The sequence below is a fragment of the Apus apus genome, chromosome 2 (assembly GCF_020740795.1).
Source record: "Apus apus isolate bApuApu2 chromosome 2, bApuApu2.pri.cur, whole genome shotgun sequence".
NCBI lineage: Eukaryota > Metazoa > Chordata > Aves > Apodiformes > Apodidae > Apus > Apus apus.
In genome coordinates this window covers 108,547,796-108,568,496 of record NC_067283.1, presented here as the reverse complement: position 1 = coordinate 108,568,496, position 20,701 = coordinate 108,547,796, and positions in this window count along the sequence as shown.

Genomic DNA, 20,701 nt, shown 5'->3' with positions numbered 1-20,701 from the left:
TACACCCTTTACACTGGGACCCTGTTGTTTGTGTTTGATAGCAATCTAAGCTGCCTGTTTCTTCACTCTAGGAATATTTCTAGATAATTCTTCCACTTGACAGACTTTCCAAGTAACAGAAGCAAGCCACCCCAGAGTTTTGTGGGTATCAAATATCACAGGAGAGACTCTTATGACTGGTAGTTCATTCACTGTCTGTAACAGCTCAAAGAGCTTAACTGGCTCAAGGTTCCCAAGGCCAAGAGTCCCACCTGGCTTCATTGGCTGCAAGTAGACCACAGAGACACAAAGCTCCCCAGCACTAGAGCAAAAATAGATTTGACAATAAAGGAAATCTTTCTGTAAGCCTCTTGGGATACTTCTGTTATAAAAATCAGTAAAATTACCTCTACACAAAAGGCTGAACACACGTTGATTTTAAGGGTCATTTAGAATTTAAAGAACCACAAAATGGCTATGAGCTGTCAATAAAAGTGACCCAATACTGAAGTACAGACAATATTCAAGTGAAGCTGCACCAGAATTTCCTACTCAACAACCTCAATTCAGAATCATCTACTTGCAAGAGGTTCTTACTTTGGTGGGGGAGGCAGGGAGTTACAAGTGTGTCAACTAATTGCTGCCAGAGCCCTAATATCAAATAAACCCATACAGTTTATCTCTGGTCAAACACTGCATATATCATAACCCCGAAGCTAATACTTTGCACAGGTTATTAGACTCCAAACCACAAGTGCATACAAGCTCCAAACCACAAACTGGGAACAGCATCTGACGCCATGCCTGGCCCATTCAGCTGCCAGCTAGGACCAATTTGAAAGCTGTCACACCAACTGGGGCCATCAAGAGCCAGATGCAAACAGTGAACAACACAGTGAAGCAGTTAGCTGATACTTGTCCCTAGCTAGCACTACACATGCCAATCCCACATTGCAGTCACATGGCTACATGCAGCATCAGTCTTCACACATTTATTTCAGACATCAGTTTCTGAATATCTAAAGTATTCACAGAATACAGAAAACCTTCTCACAGAGAAATGGGAGGAAGTCAGGGACTTCACAAAGCAGGCTCTCATAATGATACCTCACATCTGAACTTTTCCATTATGCATTAATTTAATACAGAACGCACAACAAATGCCCAGGGCAACCGCCTGTTCTATACACACCAAGGCATCACTGCAGCAGGTGTTGTACCTTGAACCCTATTTCAGAAACTGTTGATTTGCTGCATGTTGCTTACCTAGGTCAGTGGAGAGACAACCGGGGGGTGAAAAAAACCCACTTTCATATTAGTGTTGGAATCCACCCTGCCGACTTGACACAGCCTGACAAGCACCAGCTTCACCTCCTGTGATGCTGAATTAGCTAAATGAAAGATCATTTTAAACTTCCCCTAGTGCAGCTTGAGACCACTTCCTCTTGTCCTACCACCCAGGACCCAACACTTGACTTTGTTGAACCTCATATAATTGACCCTGGCCCATTGATCCAGCCTGTCCAGGTACTGCTGTAGAGCCTTCCTACCCTCAGGCAGATCAATGCTCCCTCTGCAAACTTACTGAGGGTGCACTCAATCCCCTCATCCAGATCACTGATAAAGATATTAAATAGAACACTGAGCCCTGGGGAACCCCTTTTGTGACCAGCCATTAACTGGATTTAACTCCATTTACCACGACTCTTTGGGCCCAGCCATCCAGCCAGTTTTTTACACAGTGAAGAGTACACCTGTCCAAGCCACGAGCAGCCAATCTCTACAGAAGAATGCTGTGGGAAACAAAATCAAAGGCTTTATTAAGGTCCAGGTAAACAACACCCACAGCCTTTCTCTCCTCCCCTGAACAGGTCACCTTGTCAGAGTAGGAGATCAGGTTTGCCAAGCAGAACCTGCCTTTCATGAACCCATGCTGACTGTCCCAGATCACCTGTTTGTCCTGGACATGCTATGTAATGGCACTCAATATTATCTGCTCTGTATCACCTTCCCCAGCACCAAGGTCAGACTAACAGGCCTGTAGTTCCCCAGATAGCCAGACAGCATCTACATATAGAAAATGACTACAAAACAGCATCAAGCAAAGTAACTGGCAGTCCTTCTGTTGAAAGAGCCATGACAGAACCCAGAACTATGCACAATGACTGCACAGGCTGTGTAATGCCCTTAAATTACTGACAGAAAGTCTCTACAGTGATTGTCAGAAATAGGTGAATACTCTGGGGACTGTGGCAAGATTTGCTTTTACTAAGTTTCTGATACCCTTCACCTAGGTACCTTCCACAACTTGACTGGCAAGTTTCAGAGTAGGGATATTTGCCATATGGACATTACATGTCAGATAGTATGGCCACTCTATGCAAAAAGAGTGATATCCTACCAGAAAAGCACAATAGTTCTGGAATTCCTAAAAAAAAAAAAAAAAAAGTGGTTTATATTCTTGCTTTTGGCCAGCTGAATCTCTAAAGGGGCATCATCCTGTCCAATCCAGGTTTGCACTGAGTGGGCAACTGTTTATCCACTTCTTGCTTCCCTTGTGTATGAAGGTCTTTCAGAGTTCCATCCTTACATGCATGTTAACAAGTCTGGATAACACTCTGTGTGTTGATTGAGACAGACTTAATCAAGACAAATGGTTTAAACATCTCAAAAGAAAGAAAAGGTTCTGCCTTCTCCAGGGCCCCATTGCTTGTAGTCATGTTGTGGAATCTTTACAGCAATGACCTTCTACCCACTCTCTGAAAACATAGATGATATCTGCTTCAGTCACAGTTATTATATTCGTCTACACAGATGCTACTCAAAGTGCTGATACAGCCAGTTTCATCTAATCACATCACAGGTGATACTTTCTCATAAGCATGAACAAAATAGCAGCAGTGAATTCCACTTCCACTGTGCTTCCACACTGCTGAAGAAATACGAGACACGTTCACTCATACAGTCAGTGTCACCCTGGACTACAAACTTTCCTAAGCATCTAAAGTGGCGAAAATGAAGGCACAAAACAGTAAAAATGCTGAATCAGCATGTGGCACACGTCAAAAACCTGCATGCCACATCTGCTATGCAGCTGTGGAATTTGTTTAGGCCTACAACTACTCATTGCACATGAAGCTGAAGTACCATCCAGTATGTGTACTGGAACAGGCACCCCAAAACACATGCCTCTTCCACAAATGCCAGTGCAGGAACTGAACCCCAGCACCACACTTTGCATACTTCTATGCTAACCCCAAAACAGAAGAAAAAATGTATGGCAGCTTCAAACAACTGCTGCATATGAAACCTGCCACTCACAAGCAGCTCACCTTACATCTCACAGTCTGAAATACCGCTCAGGTTTGTGCAGTCACAATCAGAAAGGGAAAAGGGACAGGTATTGACAGAATTTAAATTGGTGTTTGCTCATGACAACGTATTGCCAAAACATTGTCACCAACCCTATCACAGCATCACAGAATGGTTTGGGTTGGAAGGGACCTTCAAGATCACCTAGTTCCAACCCCCTGACCATGGGCAGTGACACTTCTCACTAGAACAGATTGTTCAAAGCCCCATCCAGCCTGGCCTTGAACAGTACCAGGGAGGGCATCCACAGCTTCCCTGGGCAGTCTGTGCCAGTGTCTAAGTACAAGTCATGCTGGTATCTAATGCAAGTCATTCCTTGCACAGCAGCTTCACAGCCTGGGGTGCAGAAGCCAAGGATAAGTGCAGGACTTCCAACCTTGTTTGGCTAGCACTGTATGTGCTATCACTTATATCCATACATATATATCTCTCTCCATATATATATAATTTTTTAAATATTACCTATGGTATATGTGTAACATATTATTCATACTTATATTAAATATATTGCTTTATATAAATATATTAAATGTAAAAATAAACTAATTTATAATAATTTATTTTTATATTTATAGTAAGTTCTTTATATCTATTATACATTACATATTTATAGATTATGCATTCATAGATCATCTATCATTCATATCACTTTTTCATTTAACTAGGCATTGATGCTGAATAGCTACGCCTCTCTTTAGTTACGTAAGTCAGTGCCTGTGAATATGCCTCACTGACATGGCTAGAGAAGCTAAGTCTTTTCTCTGTCTCAGTCAATGAGCAGAACCAGAAGGGAAAAGCTCTTCATGCTTCACAGGCAGAATTCTGGAATGAAGGAATACTTCTTAAAATGAAAGGGTAGCACGTTGTCCAGGTTCAATCAGACCTTGGTTTATTTGCCAAGACTACAGGCACATACATTAGCGATCATCCATTATTATCCAGAAATTTCTCATGCAGCCACTCTCCCATTGGGATTTGGACAAAGACCAACTTAATGCTGATAATTATTTCTTACATATGGCTTATTTCTTCAGAGAACACTGAAGCTATTCATACAGGAAAAGATTTGTACAATTCAGACCTCAGCTGTCTATGAGATAAAACATGCCCCTATGAGGATTGCAGTCCAAAGTAAAAAGAGCACAGTAGTACTGTCAGTGCTGGAAAGACACACAGGGAAGGGCAGATGGTTGGAGGCTATCAGCACAGGTCTGCTTTTACTATATTGAGTTGAAAATGAGGTATTTATGACAACAAATCACAAAATGAAAGTAACATATAGGAATGGGCATAGGAAGGGAGGTGGGAGAAGCAGAAGTACAAACAACAAGGCAAGTGAGACCAATGAGTGGGAACAAAGACCTTCCTAAAGGGATGCTGAGGAACTGGAGGAAGACAGTGTCAGGAAAGCTAAAGGAGAGCAAGACTTGAAAGATTCTTTTTTTCTGTACATTTTTTAAGGAATACCAAAACCACATTTTAAAGCCGATGATATAGATCTACCAATGCAAACATGAGAAAAAAATTACTGACTCATTCACAAGTTCTGTAATTAAAGCTTTATGCAACGCATTGACTATGTCTAAAAGGATAACATACGAGCAAGAAAGAATGTAGTTGGGGTATTTCCCTGATTAGGGCTGTCGGCTCAGCTCCGAATGAGCTGCTTGTAGTATGACTGAGGAATAAACAAAGTGTGCATTACCTGATACAACTTTCAGAAACCCTTATGGGTCAGCTGCTACTTGATCAGCTGAAGTTGTATCATCTAGAGTTCACAAGTAGATTCACCTTACTGGGTTATGAGCCAAAATCAACTAACTTCAAAGCATAGTGTTTTGTTGTGTGATCCAAAGTCAGCTTCCTGCACAAACTGAAATACTCAGAACCAGAGTGCTCTAACACAAAAGTAACGCAGAGTCTCTGTAATGTTAGCATCTCCATTTTTGGGTACTGCAGGGACAATATTTTACCTTCCGCAGACCTAAAAGCCAATTTTCTCCCCACTATGAGCCCCAGCAGCAGAGCAGGGGTCAGTGCTGGTGCAGAGGCAGAGTGGTGCAGGGGTTCCAGAGGACAGGCTTTGTCTTGCTGCTTGGGCAATTCTGTAGGACTGCAGAAGCTTTATGTGGTTGTTCTCAGCCCTGATTTGTAGGACTCCTCAGTGTTATTACACAGGTTACACAATTCCACACTGGAATTGGGTCTTAATTTCAGGGTCAGCAGTAATATAAAGTCCGCAACAGTCAAGAACAATGAATGCAATGACTACTTCTGGAAGCCCAGTTCAATGTAGCTTGTGACAAATCTCCCATTACCTTGACAGGTTCTCCCTAAAGGAGAAGCACCCAAAGGACACTTCATACTTTACAGAATGATAGTTGAATTAACTCTCACCATCAGAACCATTTTAAGAAATTGTCTCAGGTCTTTTGTAAGTTAAGAACAATTGCATTTAACAACGAGAAATAGCTCATTAATATCCCCAACAACAAATATGGTTTGTAAAGCTATGCACATAAAGGATTGCTATCAAACATAAAAAACAAATGCCTAAAAAATACCTAGCATATAAAAGCAACTCAGAAGATATGCCAAAACGGGAGGCTTTTTTGCAAAATGTTTACATGGTTAAATGGCAGATAACACAAAAGGTTCAAGTACTCCACAGACCGGACCACTTACCTTAAATTTATGATTGACATTCTCTCCCTAATAAAAATACTAATTTGGACATTACATTCCACTGTGTACCCTCAATTTACAACAGTGACTAATAATATCGCTACATAAAAATTATTCACCATATTAGTGCACAAGACTTCACCAAGTCCAAGTCTTTCAGCCCTCTGATACTGCGACAAAAGCACAGCAAAGAAATAACACGTAACAAAAAGCAACTATAACATTTGTGGACTACACCTTTTGAAGTGTAACAGTTGCGCATTTCTATTTCATCATACACTATCATGCCATCCTGCATCTTTATCTTCTACTTCTGAAGACTGAGTTCAGAAATATACCTGGGGGGGTATGACTGAGATACCTGCTGAGCATTAAGAAAGCAAAAGATGAGGGCACACCTGCTAAAATTAGGCAATACAAAGAGTCAGGGGAAGGGCAATTAACTTAAGTCTGACATTCTGGATTCAGAAGTTTATAATATGTTGAAAACTACATTGGGAAAATCAAGACCAATTACAGGAATAAATGAGACTTCATTTGATCTAAATATTTTAAACAAGTCAGGAATAGCCACAGTATACGCAGGTATGCTTACAAGCTAGAGAGTCTGCCTCAGGGATCAACATTATAATTATTATTCAGAAGGACTGTGATTGATTAGAAATGTAACTATATTACAGAAAGTCAGAAAGGAAGCAGGACTTCTGCTTTAGTGTTTTTGCTTTTCCTCATATTACAAAGTACAGCAAAGTGAGCACTTTTCTAGCAGAAATATTTAACATCCTGAAGGGCCTTTGACTTTCAAAAATCACCCTTGTGAAACAGAAACAGCAGCAGGTGGGTGTTCTGTTCCAAATCCATGGTAGTGAGCACTCAAACTTCCTTCATGGTGCAATTATTCAATTAAATACTGTCAAAAGACCACAATGCAAAAGGTCCCACTGGGACTCTACTCTCAGTCTTAGAGATATAGTGGTAGGAATGCAGCAAATGAAAAGGTTTTGACGCTGTACTAAGTTCTGCTTCCTCTAATTGTGAGTATTTGATGAGCAACCTAAAATACAGTCATTGCTTCCCTGCACGCATATGTACCTTACTGTCATGGTTTGCACATGCAAAAACATTTCCATATTTTGTTTGCAGAACAGGACAACTACTCATTGAGGAAAACTACATCCCTATCTTTTCAACATTACAGCCTGTGGTCCTGCTAGGTATTTAGGCACATATCTAACTTTAAGAACTTTTCTTCTGCCTCAAAAACCAAATCCTTCATTTCAGCTCACTTGAGGAGGAATTGCATTCTGAAAATTTCTGTCTCTGCCAGGTACTAAGAAAGTCTGAATGACTAACACACACTAAGCTCTTGATTTTTAGAAACCTGAAATTAGGCAAGGTGAATTGGGGTCTTAGTGTTTACCTGTTCTTTTGAGTGGACTTACTCTATCACAGTATTTAATTTTCTTTTTCATTCTTAGTATTGTGCACTACTGTATGAATCTGAGGTATCAGAACACTAGGCAAAATGTCAAAAGTGACTCTGAAGTTCAAACAAATGCTGAGATTAAGGTTTAACTGACTGAACACAGATACGAGATAATGTCTGTGAAGGGAAAAAAAAAAAAACAAAGAAAAAAAATAATCACATGAATCTTACTAAACCCTCATCTATCCACCAACTAAAATTATCCCTTCCTGATCACAAGACCTGAAATCATTTTGACCTTTGTCTTGGGTTTCCCTCATTTCCAAGTAAGGGAGTTCAGAGTCGCTTTTCCAAGTGGTACCAGAGTAAAGAGAAACACAGAGCCTCCCAGTGAGAAATCCTTTAATAACCATAAGAATTTTAGGACACAGGGCCTGGTCTCCAAGGAATCCCATGAGAAGATGACATGCAGTACACATCCTTCATCTGAAGAAAGGAGGTTTCTCAGACTTTTACTCAGCCCATATAAGATAAGGTGTCTGTCAGCTGGTCCTTCAAGGAAGATAACAAGTACACAGTGGGAATAGTTTTGGATGGAACAATGTGCTATGCAAGTGGATGATGATGCACAAGTGCTGGTCACAGATATGCTGGACTATAGCCCAAGACAAATTACAGCCTGCAACCTAATCCTGTGCCTTGCAGAGACCACGATGAACGCCAGCAGCTCAGAGGCAAGGTCTGCTTTACAGAGAGGTGGTTGCCCTCTCATGCCTATTCACAGCACCCTGCTCTGCATTCAGTGTCCCTACTCTGCATTGCGAGCCCGAAAGACACACTTCCCTACAGTTTGCTGGGGAAGAACGACTAAGCAACTCAATTGGCAGGAGCACAAGCCATCCAGGGATGTAACACCCCTCAAGTCTGCAGTGTAACGGAGCAACACTATTCAGAGGTAAGTCCAACCACTGTGTGCCAGGCTAGTGGGAAGGCTGTGCCTAAAAATTCATCAGCTTCTACATAGCTCTCCTTTCCTTCATGGTACACTGGAGAAGAGTAATCACAAAACATCATTAATTTAATCAATAGAAATGCAATTTAAACATTCACAGCAGTTTAGTTTAACTACTGATGCTATCTCAATTTGTGTGGCATTTCTGCACTGCTCGTGCACTGGATCCAAAAACCCTGAGTGGAGACATCCTCAAAATGAGAGACACTCCAGTCATGTGAGGGACAGGAGTATTAAAACCCCATATAACAGAGAATATAACAGAATTTGCACCTGAGTTCCCCACAAAATGGCAGCTAAGTCTTAGAGAGAAACATTCTTCCTTAGTTATTCCTTCCTCTCTTTGCTGTCATCTAAACTGAATACCTATTCAAATACTCCTGTTCTATATCATTAGTCATTACTACCCAAAACATAGATGCATATGTATACATTATACTAGTAATATATGTTGGGGGCTGCAAAGTAATATATTTTCAGCTGGTATGAATTTGCAGAGCATCAGTAGTTTCACTGGATCAGTACCCAATTATGGCAGCTGAGAATCCATCCCTATGACTCAAAATACCAATTCAGAGGCTTTACTGTAAGCTACTTGCAGAAGAAATTGCCTGTAGAGGAAATACAGGTCTTCATGTTACTGTCATATTACTAATTCACATTACACAGGTTTTGCTGTCCCTTCCCTTTTAGACTGTGGTATAATTATTTTTCTGTTCTAAGAAAGTGTCTATCTTGAAGACCTTGTTGCATGATAGAGAAACCAGAAGGACCCCCGAGGCAAAAACAGACTCCAAACACTATTCTCAAAACCTGGGTATGGTAAGAAATCCTGTAATATCACTTTCTCTCTGTGGACCCATGAGAAAATGGAAGGTAGAGCCCCAGTTTCAACTGACCAATCCCCTTGGTAACCTGAGGTTAACGAGTTACAGTGTCTCTGCAAGACAGCACACAGTCATTACATCTGTGTGATACCAGTGGCAAGAACCCACATCATCAAAATTCCTGAAGGAAAATAATCACTTCAATAAAGTAAAAATATACAGAACATAAACCAGACAAGAAAGCTGTGATGCTGGAAGTTAAAGTCATCAGTTCAAACACCCCTCCCAATTGCAAAGCTTGTATATAAATGCAAGAAATAATCAAACCTCACCCAAAGCTCAGGTACGCACCTGTCCCAGGTCTAAAGTAACATTGACTTCGTTGTACTTCAGGCCCATAGAAAGAGGAGGACTTTGCCACCAGCGCTCCGTGCCATCAATTGCGTGCGTTACTGGGTGAGCTTTACTGGGATCAGCAGCATTGCAATAATCACAAAACTGCCCCTGAAACACAACAAATTGAAAAGATGGTCTCATCTGAAATCTTACGCACAGCAGACAAAAGGCTGTTGTTAATTAAGATTGTGAACTAAAGCATTGACTAAAAATGGGCTTAATTTTTCTCCCTTTATATAGTGTAATATTTAATGTATAAATTATTCCTCTGGAGAGTAAATTACACCCTGAAACGCAGTAAATGTTATGTTTCAAAATAAAATTTCAGAAGTACCTTTAAGGAAACTACAGCAAGTCTTCATTAATGATTTTTGTATACTTTAGTGAAACTACCTATACTAAGTCTGCAGAAAATTAACGAAACAAAAATTCTTAAAACTGAATTAAGACTAACACACAAGTTATCCTCACTTCTCCTAAAAGACTTTGAAACATCCATGTATGCGCATAGTCTGGTATCAATAAAAGCATTAAAAATACTGTTACTTGCCTGTAAGTTTGGTGTTACACTTTTATAATACTGCTTTCATTATTTCATGCCATTGCTGAATCAGAGATGTCTGAACAACATGTACTTGTGGAAAACGTAATGAATCCTACAGTTTTCTCTCTAAACTTCCCTTTGAAGAATCCCATTGTATCTTCACTTGCAGAAGTTGCTACCCAGTCCACAACTAAAGCCACAGTCCAGAGATGCCCTGATAATCTCTGAGACTTTCTAAAGCTCTTTGTACTCTCTTTGATGCAATAATGACAAATAACCTTCAGGAAATTTAGTTGTCTCTTAATTTGGCATCTTTGCTTGCTTCATAAGCAGCATTTTTATCTTCAGGAAACTGCATTTTACAGTGTACTATGATTATCGCTGAAACGTTGCAATTAGTTAAGGAATCTTTTTAGTGTCCCGTTCACTTCATGCTCCAGTCACTGGGTAGAAATAACCAATAAAAATTCTAAACCGTGCCAGGTACAGATCTTCTTAGAACCCCAAAAGAAAAATTACATTTTCATTGAATGGCAGTATCCTCTTAATGGTTACTTCAGTCAGACAGTTGTTTAATCCAGCCATGTTTTAAGTAAGGTACTATTTGCGACATTCTATTTCTCAGCTAAGCATATTTTCATCAAAAAGATGTGACAAATCTTCTGTTGTTTCCACAACCCGTTTTGCCTGGCATGAAGTATATTCCTATCTTATAAGTATTAACTGAATCCCATATAACTGCCATTCTTTTGTTTGTCACTGCTGTCAGACTAATTCATGTAAAGTAATGGAGCAAGCACACTTGTCCACTTTACTAAAAAAAAATAATAGAGGAGCAATATTCAAGCTGGGTACAATCTTGCAGGTTTGGTGAATTAAAGATGTTTATCTCTAGCGGAATTTGTTTAACATTTGTCATAGTTACTAATGCATTGGAAACTACTTCAGCATTCTTATGAGATACAAATACACTGTGTCTTTCAAATACTAAACATAGATATTCACTGAGTATTTCTGCACCAGTAGAAATTATTTCAGCATCTGCATAAAGTGATGGTTCCACCTTCATTCTGCTCGTCCAGAAAGCCCAGGATGTGATGTTGTTTCCAGAAGATGTGGCTACCATTAGATGTTATGATTCAGCACTGCAGGTGTCAACCTGGCTGAAAGTCAACTTTTTAGAATTCATAGAGTTATTTAGAACCTTAATAAATCCTCACATACATGGGTTGGTTAACTGTGTCTGGGATCATGTTATACCACAATTCTCCTCCAGATCTGTTAGAGAAGACAGTTTGGCTGATTTTCATACAAACTACAATATGTCAGGACGCTGCTGGATTCAGGTAGTTTGCTGGGGCAGACACCACACCAGCCCATGCTGGCTACAGGCAACATTGCCAGTTTCTGCAGTGATGACAAAGAACATCATGTCACTATCTGCTAAATCAATACTCTAAGAAATCAATCTATGCACCAACAACTGCAGTTACCACCAAACCAGAGCATCTTCCCAGTTAAAATTTTCCAGACAAATGCATACTTAGAGTTCTGACATATATTACAACAGTACAAGCTTCCCTAAAGAGTTTTATAACATGCATGAAACATGGTATTTAGATCAAAATTCATTTTCATAATGATCAGGCTGGAAATAACACAGGAAACAGTTGCTTCTACAACAGTTTCAGCTCTTTTCTGGAGTCAGCCTCAAAGAAAGGCTGAATGAACAGAAAACAACGAGGACTATTAAGTGCAAGTGTTAGATTTACACACACCTATGTGATTTCAGTATACAGAGCACTTTATTTGAACTCATGATACCATCTTTTTTCTTTTGGGGCACATATTTCAAATAATTTCACTGCAACAGCTGGAGTTTCAGTTATTTAAAGTACATTCCAGCAACCCTGCCAACAAGGCAGCAAAACAAAAAATGAAAGAAAATAAAAGTATTGGACAGAGCAGCCTTCCCTGCTTCCCACTGGCAGTATCTCAGGCACACCACGCTCAGCCTGTCTGCTACAGGACACGTGTCCATTCCAGGAGACTGGGCCTTGAGACACTGATTTTGGCTGCAGTTCATCAGGCAAGCAGGTGTGCATTTGCTGGTGACCTTGCTACCCTCCTTTCTCCTAGTTCTCTTGAGTGAAGGAGAAAACTGGAACTGCATGAAGGGGTTTGCTGAAATATGCCTATGTGGACCAGATACACCCAGGGATGAAAATGTCTCACCTGTAAGTTATGGAAGGCGACAACAATGAAGGACTTGTTCCCTATTTCATACCTAGCAGGTCTGTGCTCACTGGCAGGGCAGGGTAGGTATGCCTTAGTTCACACCCGCACAGCACTGTGAACAGATGGGCAGACAAAACCAGGCATGCCATTTATCTCTCAGTTGCTGAAATATTTTACACTGCCGTGCATCTCTTCACTCAGCACTGTTCTTATTAAGCCATTGTCCCTCTTGCCAATGTGCTAACTAAGGGAAACATACTGCTTTACACAGCACATATCCAGCACTGCCTACAGAGCCTCAGTCAAGCTGCTCATGAAGGGACTGTCTATCCCACCGATCACCCTGCAGAAGAGCTTTCCATGACTTCCAAATGCTCTTTCTGGATTTGTTGAGTACTTGAGGCTCCATTAAAAAAAAACATCACCGAATGACAAGCTGTACGAGAGATGCCAATGTCAGAGCAGTGGAAATGAAACTGAGGCTGCTTTTCCTCTTCGCCTTATGTTCACTGCTTGGGATAGCAGTAGCAACAAAGCTGTCTGGTCCTTTGTCAGAAGAAGGATCACCCTCCACACCTCTCCAACTTCCCTACTCAAGAGCTACAGCTGAAATCCAGCTTTGTAGAGATCCCGACAGGGAGTGACTCAAGTTTACAGTGTTGCTTTAACTTGCACTGGCCCTGGCACAGTGGCTATTAGACCTATCACTTTATGTAAAAGCCTCATGACCTTCCCTCAGACTCTTAAGAAACAACACGTGAATACTTATGCTGATTTAAAATCCTTCTACATAAGCTCAGCTCCCATAAGATTTTAATAGACTTCTCTCCAATTTTCCATGGAAGAGACTCTCCTGTTTACAGTGTCTTTGAAATTGTGAGGCTTAATAATACATACATTGTGCTGTTACTACTTTTTCTGTGGCTGGATTTCCCTGGCCTCTTGAAAGACTTCCCAACTCTTCTCAAACCACAACAACTACTGGTGAACCACAGAAATACTCCTGTTATGTATCTCAATGGGGCTTTGTTAAAACTGGAGACGCTGCTTCACCCATGCTTACCCAAATGCTCCAAGAGGCACAACATGCTTCCTTGTGCCAAGGCTCAGCTATCAGTAGTCCTTCTGGGAACTTGCATCAGGCATTAACCATAACTGCCCTCTAACCTAGGACCTGCAAGGCAAATATTTAACAAGAGGAACTCCCCCCTTTCTAGCATCTTCCTATATACAGCAAACCCTAATTTCCAGTTGAGTGTTAGTATATAAAGGGAACAATTACAAAAAACATCAATGGCAATATGCATCACACAACAGGCTTAATTCTGTTTGCTTGACACCTTTATCTGATGTTTGCTTTGGCTGATTCTTGTTATACTCTGATTTCTGATATCCCAAGGCATGCTATGATATTTGACTGCAGCAGTGAGCTTTAGTGTGTTGCCGAGAGATTATCTGGCTTGCTGTTTACCTGGTGGCATGGTTATTTCAGGCAACTCTAAACATGGATGTTGCATTCAGTATGGAGGGATGGATGCCTAAACTTCAGAGGTGTATTAGAAACAGAGGACCAAGCAGTTTCCTGATCATCACCACCTTTTTTGTAACCTTAGTTTGAGCACGTAACACCTGTGACCCAGTAAAACTGTGTATTACTCAGCCTGTAAGCATCTCCAAAGCACTTTGAGCTTTTTATGACAGAGGGCACTACTCAAGAGGTAAGGTACACTGAGATTTCATGGTGAGGCAGGGAGGCATGGCAGAGAGAAGTTCAGGACAAAGCACACTGCTAGCTGTGGCTGCCCAATGAACTGTGGGGCAGGCTGCGTGATGGTGCACGCTCCCTTCTAGCACATGACACAGAGTACATGTGCTGCACTTTCTTAGTCCTCTCCCTTGGGCATCTGTCCCCATTAAAAAATGAGAAGAAAAACTCTCTTACCCAGTGGAACCTCTTCTGAAACCAGATACTAAGGGTTATTTCACTATTAAAACATATAAACACCTCATAAGACTCCAAAAAAACTAACTTTTCTTTCAAGATCCTAAAAATTTATTTGCATTCTTTCTGTATTGCAGAAAGATTTGTATCTGTGGAGCCAGAAAGTGGACCTTAGAGCTTTCGAAATCCCTTTCAAACTGCAATTTCACTCTGGCTCTCTTCCCACTAAGAGAGAATACAAATAAAATAACTTTGGAAGGATTGAGGCTTTAGAAAAGCTCCCCGTTTCACAAAGCTCTTATCAAGCTGATACTGAACATCCATCGCAGTACATCACAGAGTTTGGTGCATTTGTTACTCCTTGTTTGCCCTCTAAGAGACATGTTTGTGCAAGTTTCTACCAAAGGAAAAATGTATTTCCACTAACTCTTTGCCAGGAGTTCTGCTGTTTATTGTTGTCCTTCTTGTAACTGGCAATCCTCACTTCCCCGTGTGCTTAAACTCCCTGCCAGACTCCCAAGGAATCTGTGGCTTCCTCCCGCAAACAATACGAGGCACAGACAGCAAGTCTAACATTTAGGGCTTGTTAAATAACACAAAGCCACCTGACTAAAACCAGACCTCTTTCCAACTGCTCCCCAGAAAGATGCCTGCTTTCCAGTGAGAGCGCAGGACATCCCCGTTCTCCCCTAGGCTGTTTTACTCCCAGAAGCATCAAGCTGCTCTCAGCGGACCACGGACCAAGCACCGAGGCCACAAAATAGCACTCGGGTTCTCCCTAAGCCACTTTCATCCACCTGAGGGCCCGGCAGGATGAGTGGTTCATGCACACCTGGGAGCAGTCACAGCATCATGGGCACAGGGAGCAGATAGCAGGGCAGGGGGGGGTCCTCCAGAGGGTGCCAGGACACCTCTACTCAGCAATCATTACAGATTAAATTGTGCATCTTGTCCACCCATAAGTCTCGCAGCTGGCATTTACGTTGAAGCCAGTCCTAAAGATTAAATCCGTGGAAGAGTCTTTCCTGAAAAGCACCACAGCTCTTGACACTCCTTCAAAATCGTAACTAGATAAGCACATTTGTAGCCTGCAGTGTCGATACCCGACCAGAATGTTTCAAGCTCAGATTAGGCTCCCTGCTTTTACGAAGGAAATACAGCATTTATCATCTCCTGCCATAAATGCTTATGCATGATTACTACTTTGTGTCTACAGACAAACTTTGATCAGTTTTACTGAAAGCTTCTAGGCTAAAAGCGTGGTTACTCGCACAGACTCCGGTTTAAGAGCAGAATTACGTCGTGTAGATGTATATGCTGGCAAGTCCTACGTCTTCACTGCGTTTCACCAGGAAAGACGCATTCTGTCAGTATCACTTCGGTCCCTGCTTTGCAAGTGAAAACACCTTTTCCACCTCGCCGGAATGTCTCGCACCTCAGTACCTGAGGACCCCCTACCATTTCAGTTCGAAAACGAGAAGTCTTCCTCCTTATACTTGGAATACTGAGGCACACAGAAGCCAGGAGCAGGGTCTAGGAGGCAGTTCTGCCAGCAGAAGCAGAAACCTGCGGGCAGAAGCCTCAACACACAGACCGCCCCCCCCAACCCCCGAGGCGCTCCCCCGGACGGGGCTCCCGCCGCTCCACGCTCCCCTCGCCTGCCCGGGGCACCCGACCGGCCGGGAGCACACACTCCAGAAAGCCAGACCACGCACCCCAGGAAGGGGCCGGGACTCCCCAGAAGGAGACGCACCCGCGCGGTTACCTGGATGGCGCGGCCCAGGGGGGCGGCAGCCGGGCCCCCCACCAGCTTGCAGTACAGCTCCGGCCGCCCCTCCCCGCAGCTGGCCGTCGCCCAGACCCTGGCCGAGGCGGCCAGGTTGAAGTAGGGCGGGTGGAGGCTCAGCCCCGGCCGGCGGGAAGCGGGGTGCTCCGGCTGCGCGGGGCAGAGGCTGAGGAGCGGCGGGAGGAGCGCCCAGAGGAGCCGGGAGCCCGGCGTCCCGGCCATCCCGCCCCCGGCACCCCGGGCCGGGCCGGGCCGAACCGGAGACAGCGGCTGCCCGCGCAGTGCCCGCAGCTGCCCGCGCACTGCCCGCCGCTCCCGCCCGCACCTCCCCAGCCGCGGTGCGTGGGCTGGGGCGGGGCCAGGCCAGGCGCAGCCCCGGTGCGGGGCGGCGGGGCGGGACGCGGCCCGCAGGCATCAGGGTGGGCGGGGTGGGGTAAGCTGATGGAGTTCGTGAGACGGAGGTGTTGGAGCGAGTCCGGAGGAGGGCTACGAAGATGATCAGAGGGCTGGAGCATCTCTCTGCGATGAAGACAGGCTGAGAGAGTTGGGGCTGTTCATCCTGGAGAAGAGAAGGCTCCGGGGAGACCTCCCAGTGGCCTTACAGTACCTGACTGGTCTACAGGAAAGCTGGGGAGGGGCTTTTTACAAGGGCATGTAGTGACAGAACGAGGGGGAATGGTTTTAAACTAGAAGAGGGTAGATTTAGATTATACATTAGGAAGAGATTCTTTCCTGTGAGGGTGGTGAGGCACTGGCACAGGTTGCCCAGGGAAGCTGTGGCTGCCCCATCCCTGGAAGAGTTCAAGGCCAGGCTGGATGGGGCTTGGAGCCACCTGGTCCAGTGGGAGGTGTCCCTGCCCATGCAGGTTGATTGGAACTAGATGATCTTGAAGGTCCCTTCCAACCCAAACCATTCCATGATTCTATGAAGGGAAGGGTCCCCAAGTTTGCCCTCAGGTCTGTGCCCTGACACCCAGCTCCAGGGGATGCCAAGAGGTGTCACACACACTCCTCGCTCAGCTGGAGATTTCTGTTCCTCCCCCCTCTGTAGTAATGCAGGTTAATATTTTTAACGGACCTTGACAGAATCTCAGAGCATCCCACCTTCATAAGCCATGGACCTATCCTGTCACAAATGGGCAGTAAATATTAAGGTTTCCAGCCTTCTCCTTGTTCAGGGTGTTTCCACACCAGGTACAACCTGCTTCTTCCTGCAGGTCCTTGGGAACACCCCCTGCACAACTGCGCTGCAGAACTCCTTGCAACTCCTCTTGCCATTTGCAGTGCTCTGAGGCTGCTGGAAACCCTGCAGCCCAGGCCACCCCAAATGGGTGTTGCTGCTCATCCAGGGCAAACAAATTAACCTCCTGCCTTTGTGAAAGTATTTGTCAAAAGGCTTTGGATAGTACAGAAGCTGGAAGGGGGGTTGGGGAGGGAGAAGGAAGCATAAGAACTGTGTAATCTGTATCAAGAGTTGCACGCTGCGTAATGCCATTGCTATCCTAAGTTTCATAGCCATTCACATTTCATAGTGCCCCACAGGCACTCAAACATCCAGTGCTCAGTTCTCTTAGTAAAATTTAGTAAATTCAGGCTCAGAGATATGGTTAGATACACATGCCTCTAATATTTTAATAGTGATTCATGTGAGTAGCCGAGTATTTCATAACTTTGCGAGGGGTTTGATACATGCCACACAGCACAAGCAAGGGAGATCCCTGGGATACTGTTTCAGGAAGCAGCAACTGCAAGCTATTGATTTTGACTACAAGAAAATATCACCACCCTTGGTTTTGTGCCACTATAGCTTTAGCACACCGTAGAAACATATCTGTTAGGGACAATATTTGTATCCTCCACAGAAAAGCTGGCTTTCATAAATGCAGCATGGTGCCAATTTCACTGGGCTATTCTATCCATGAATGCTTTCAGTTTCTAGAGCAGCATAAAAATATTCTCCTTTTCCAACTGTGACACCGTGGAAAGGAAGTTATCTTATTGCACGTGTCCATCGTGTCACTTCCTACAATAGTCTGCACTTCATAAAAACTATGAGAGGCCTAAATACAAACAAGCAACACCATCTTCAAGCATTCCATTAAATAAAATGCCCCATTATCAGATAGAATATCCACCTGTCTTTTCAACCTATTTCTTGAAAAGCCTTTTAAATCCTAAGTATATCCTGGAGTAAATCAGTTTTTACAAATGGAGATTTGGAAGTATCTGATGTAAGTGGCCTTTAAGTCCTGAGCAGATAAGCTCTTACAAAAGCCTGCCATCATGAACTTGCTGAGCACCCCTGTCCTCTTTATTGTTAGAGGAAGTAAATCAAATTGAATAAAATCTGAGCAGAGCATGTTCCTGGTAGAAAACAAACATTTGGGTACTTTAAGGGAAGTCTATTATAAAGCACAATATTAAGAGGAACCAATGAATATTAAAATTATGGAGATTACAAAATCATCACAATCTCTTTCAGAGTAGTCAGATTATCTCCAGGCTGGACATTCAGTTAGCAGTCTCTGAAAGATGTTGCTGCTGTATATATCCAACAAGCTGTGGAAGATTTTCTCCTCTTCAACCAGAAAGAAACATTGTCTGTCACAACATTTGGGGAAAATAGTTTACGCCAGTTATCCTGTACACTCCTACAAACTGGACTCCAGTGGTGGGATTACTGATTTTAATGACAAGGCATCTTTTGCAGTGAAAGCTTCAAACTGAAATAGCTGCAAATGAAATAAACTTCAGTTAGTTTGGACACACTTCTTGCACAGAGCCTTGCCTCTGCATGTGTGGGGATTATAAAAACCACTTCCATGCTTTGAGTTTTGAACTCTTCTTCTGCACCTCTATCCCTGGTCTCCAAAATAAACACCAGGGAAGGGTTTTCTGAGAAGCATAAGCCTAGAATAACAAGCAGAACACAAGCCAGGTGACTCAAATCGGTATGATGAAGCTTTAAAAAAACCTCACAGTATGTACTGTGAAAGTATGGAAAATAAGTGCCTAAGCAAATAGGTTGAGATGGAGAGCTGAAGCCTGTATCTACTAGAATCTGCTCCAATTTTTTATTTTTTTTTTTACTGTATTTGTGCTGAGTAATACCTGACAAATTTTTCTGGCATAGTTTTGTGGGTAGATCAGGTAAGGAATCCAGCTGCAGGAGATCCTTCACAATCTTACTTTCAAGAGAAGATTCTTGTGAGCTGTCTAGTAGGTTGCACAGCACAAAAGGCAGTCGTTGCTCACAAGCAGTGTCCTTTCTCAAACAGGGAATATCAGTTGATTTCTTGGGAAGCATCACGTGAGAAAACACAGCTTATGTGAGAAAGAACCTAATACCTCAGTAAAATAACGGCATGTTCCTGGATTTGGCTTCCTAAAAGTTAAAAATATGGATGAAATTTTGAAAACATTCAGAAAAGTAGCCTATCAGATGGAAAAAGAGAGGAAGAAATCCTCCTATTCCCTTCCTCATAAAATTATGTGCATTTGACTTAATGTACAGCTAGATTTAAAAATATTGTGTTGGCCTTCTGGATTATTTTTCTGTGCTTTTTTTACACACTTATTCCAAACAAGCTTTTTTTCATTCAGTGTATTTCCTAGAAATGGAGACTAAAATGCCACCTTTTAGATGTTCTTGAAAAATCTCTAGAGATACCTAAAGATGTGGGCATATTTTAGGAGAAATGCTATGAGAACTTTTGTCTTTGACTCAAAGCAGTAGGAAAAAAAAAAGTTTATAGTGGCATTCCCAGCACCGGTACTCAAAAACTTGATTTCTGTAAAAAGTCTGAGTGCTGAAACATTTTTATGCAGGGATCCTGGAGCTATTTAAGGCCAGAGTGAATCATGTATGTGAGGAAGCAGAGAGGAGCAAGGAGTGTGGGTATATACGTGAAGATTATATTGACAGAGTGGCCTGTCACTAGCAGATGGAAAACTGAAGTTTCAGTGCTATCCTGGTCTGATAGCATCACGCAGGCTGCAGCATGACTACAAGCAGGCATGAGTGTAACCTGGCTTCTACAAGACTTTACGACCACAGGAAGGAAGGGTAGAGTAAGGAGAATAAAGGAGTGAGAATTTGGGGGTTTTTAATGCAACTGTCCAAATTTATAAACTTTGTCTCTCTCTCTTTTTTTTTTTTTTTTAACTATTTTAAGGCAAATCCAAAGCCAGCAGAAACCCACAGAAAAGCAGTTACTGACTTCATTGAGCTTTGGCTTACCCTATCTAATGCAGAACTTCATCCTGTAGAAAAGTCAGTATCAAAAATTCATGAGATGATACTTCATCTTCCCCTCATGTCATCTCTTGTTGTAATTACAGGTTCCAGAAACACTGGCCATTTATTAGCTGGCAGCTCTCAGCAGTCAGCATTTGTAAGACAGTAGCACTCTGCAGAAAACTCTTCTCCAGCTACTTGGCCTTTTTTCCTCCCAGTATATCATAGAATAATAGAATGGTTAGGGAAGGAAGGGA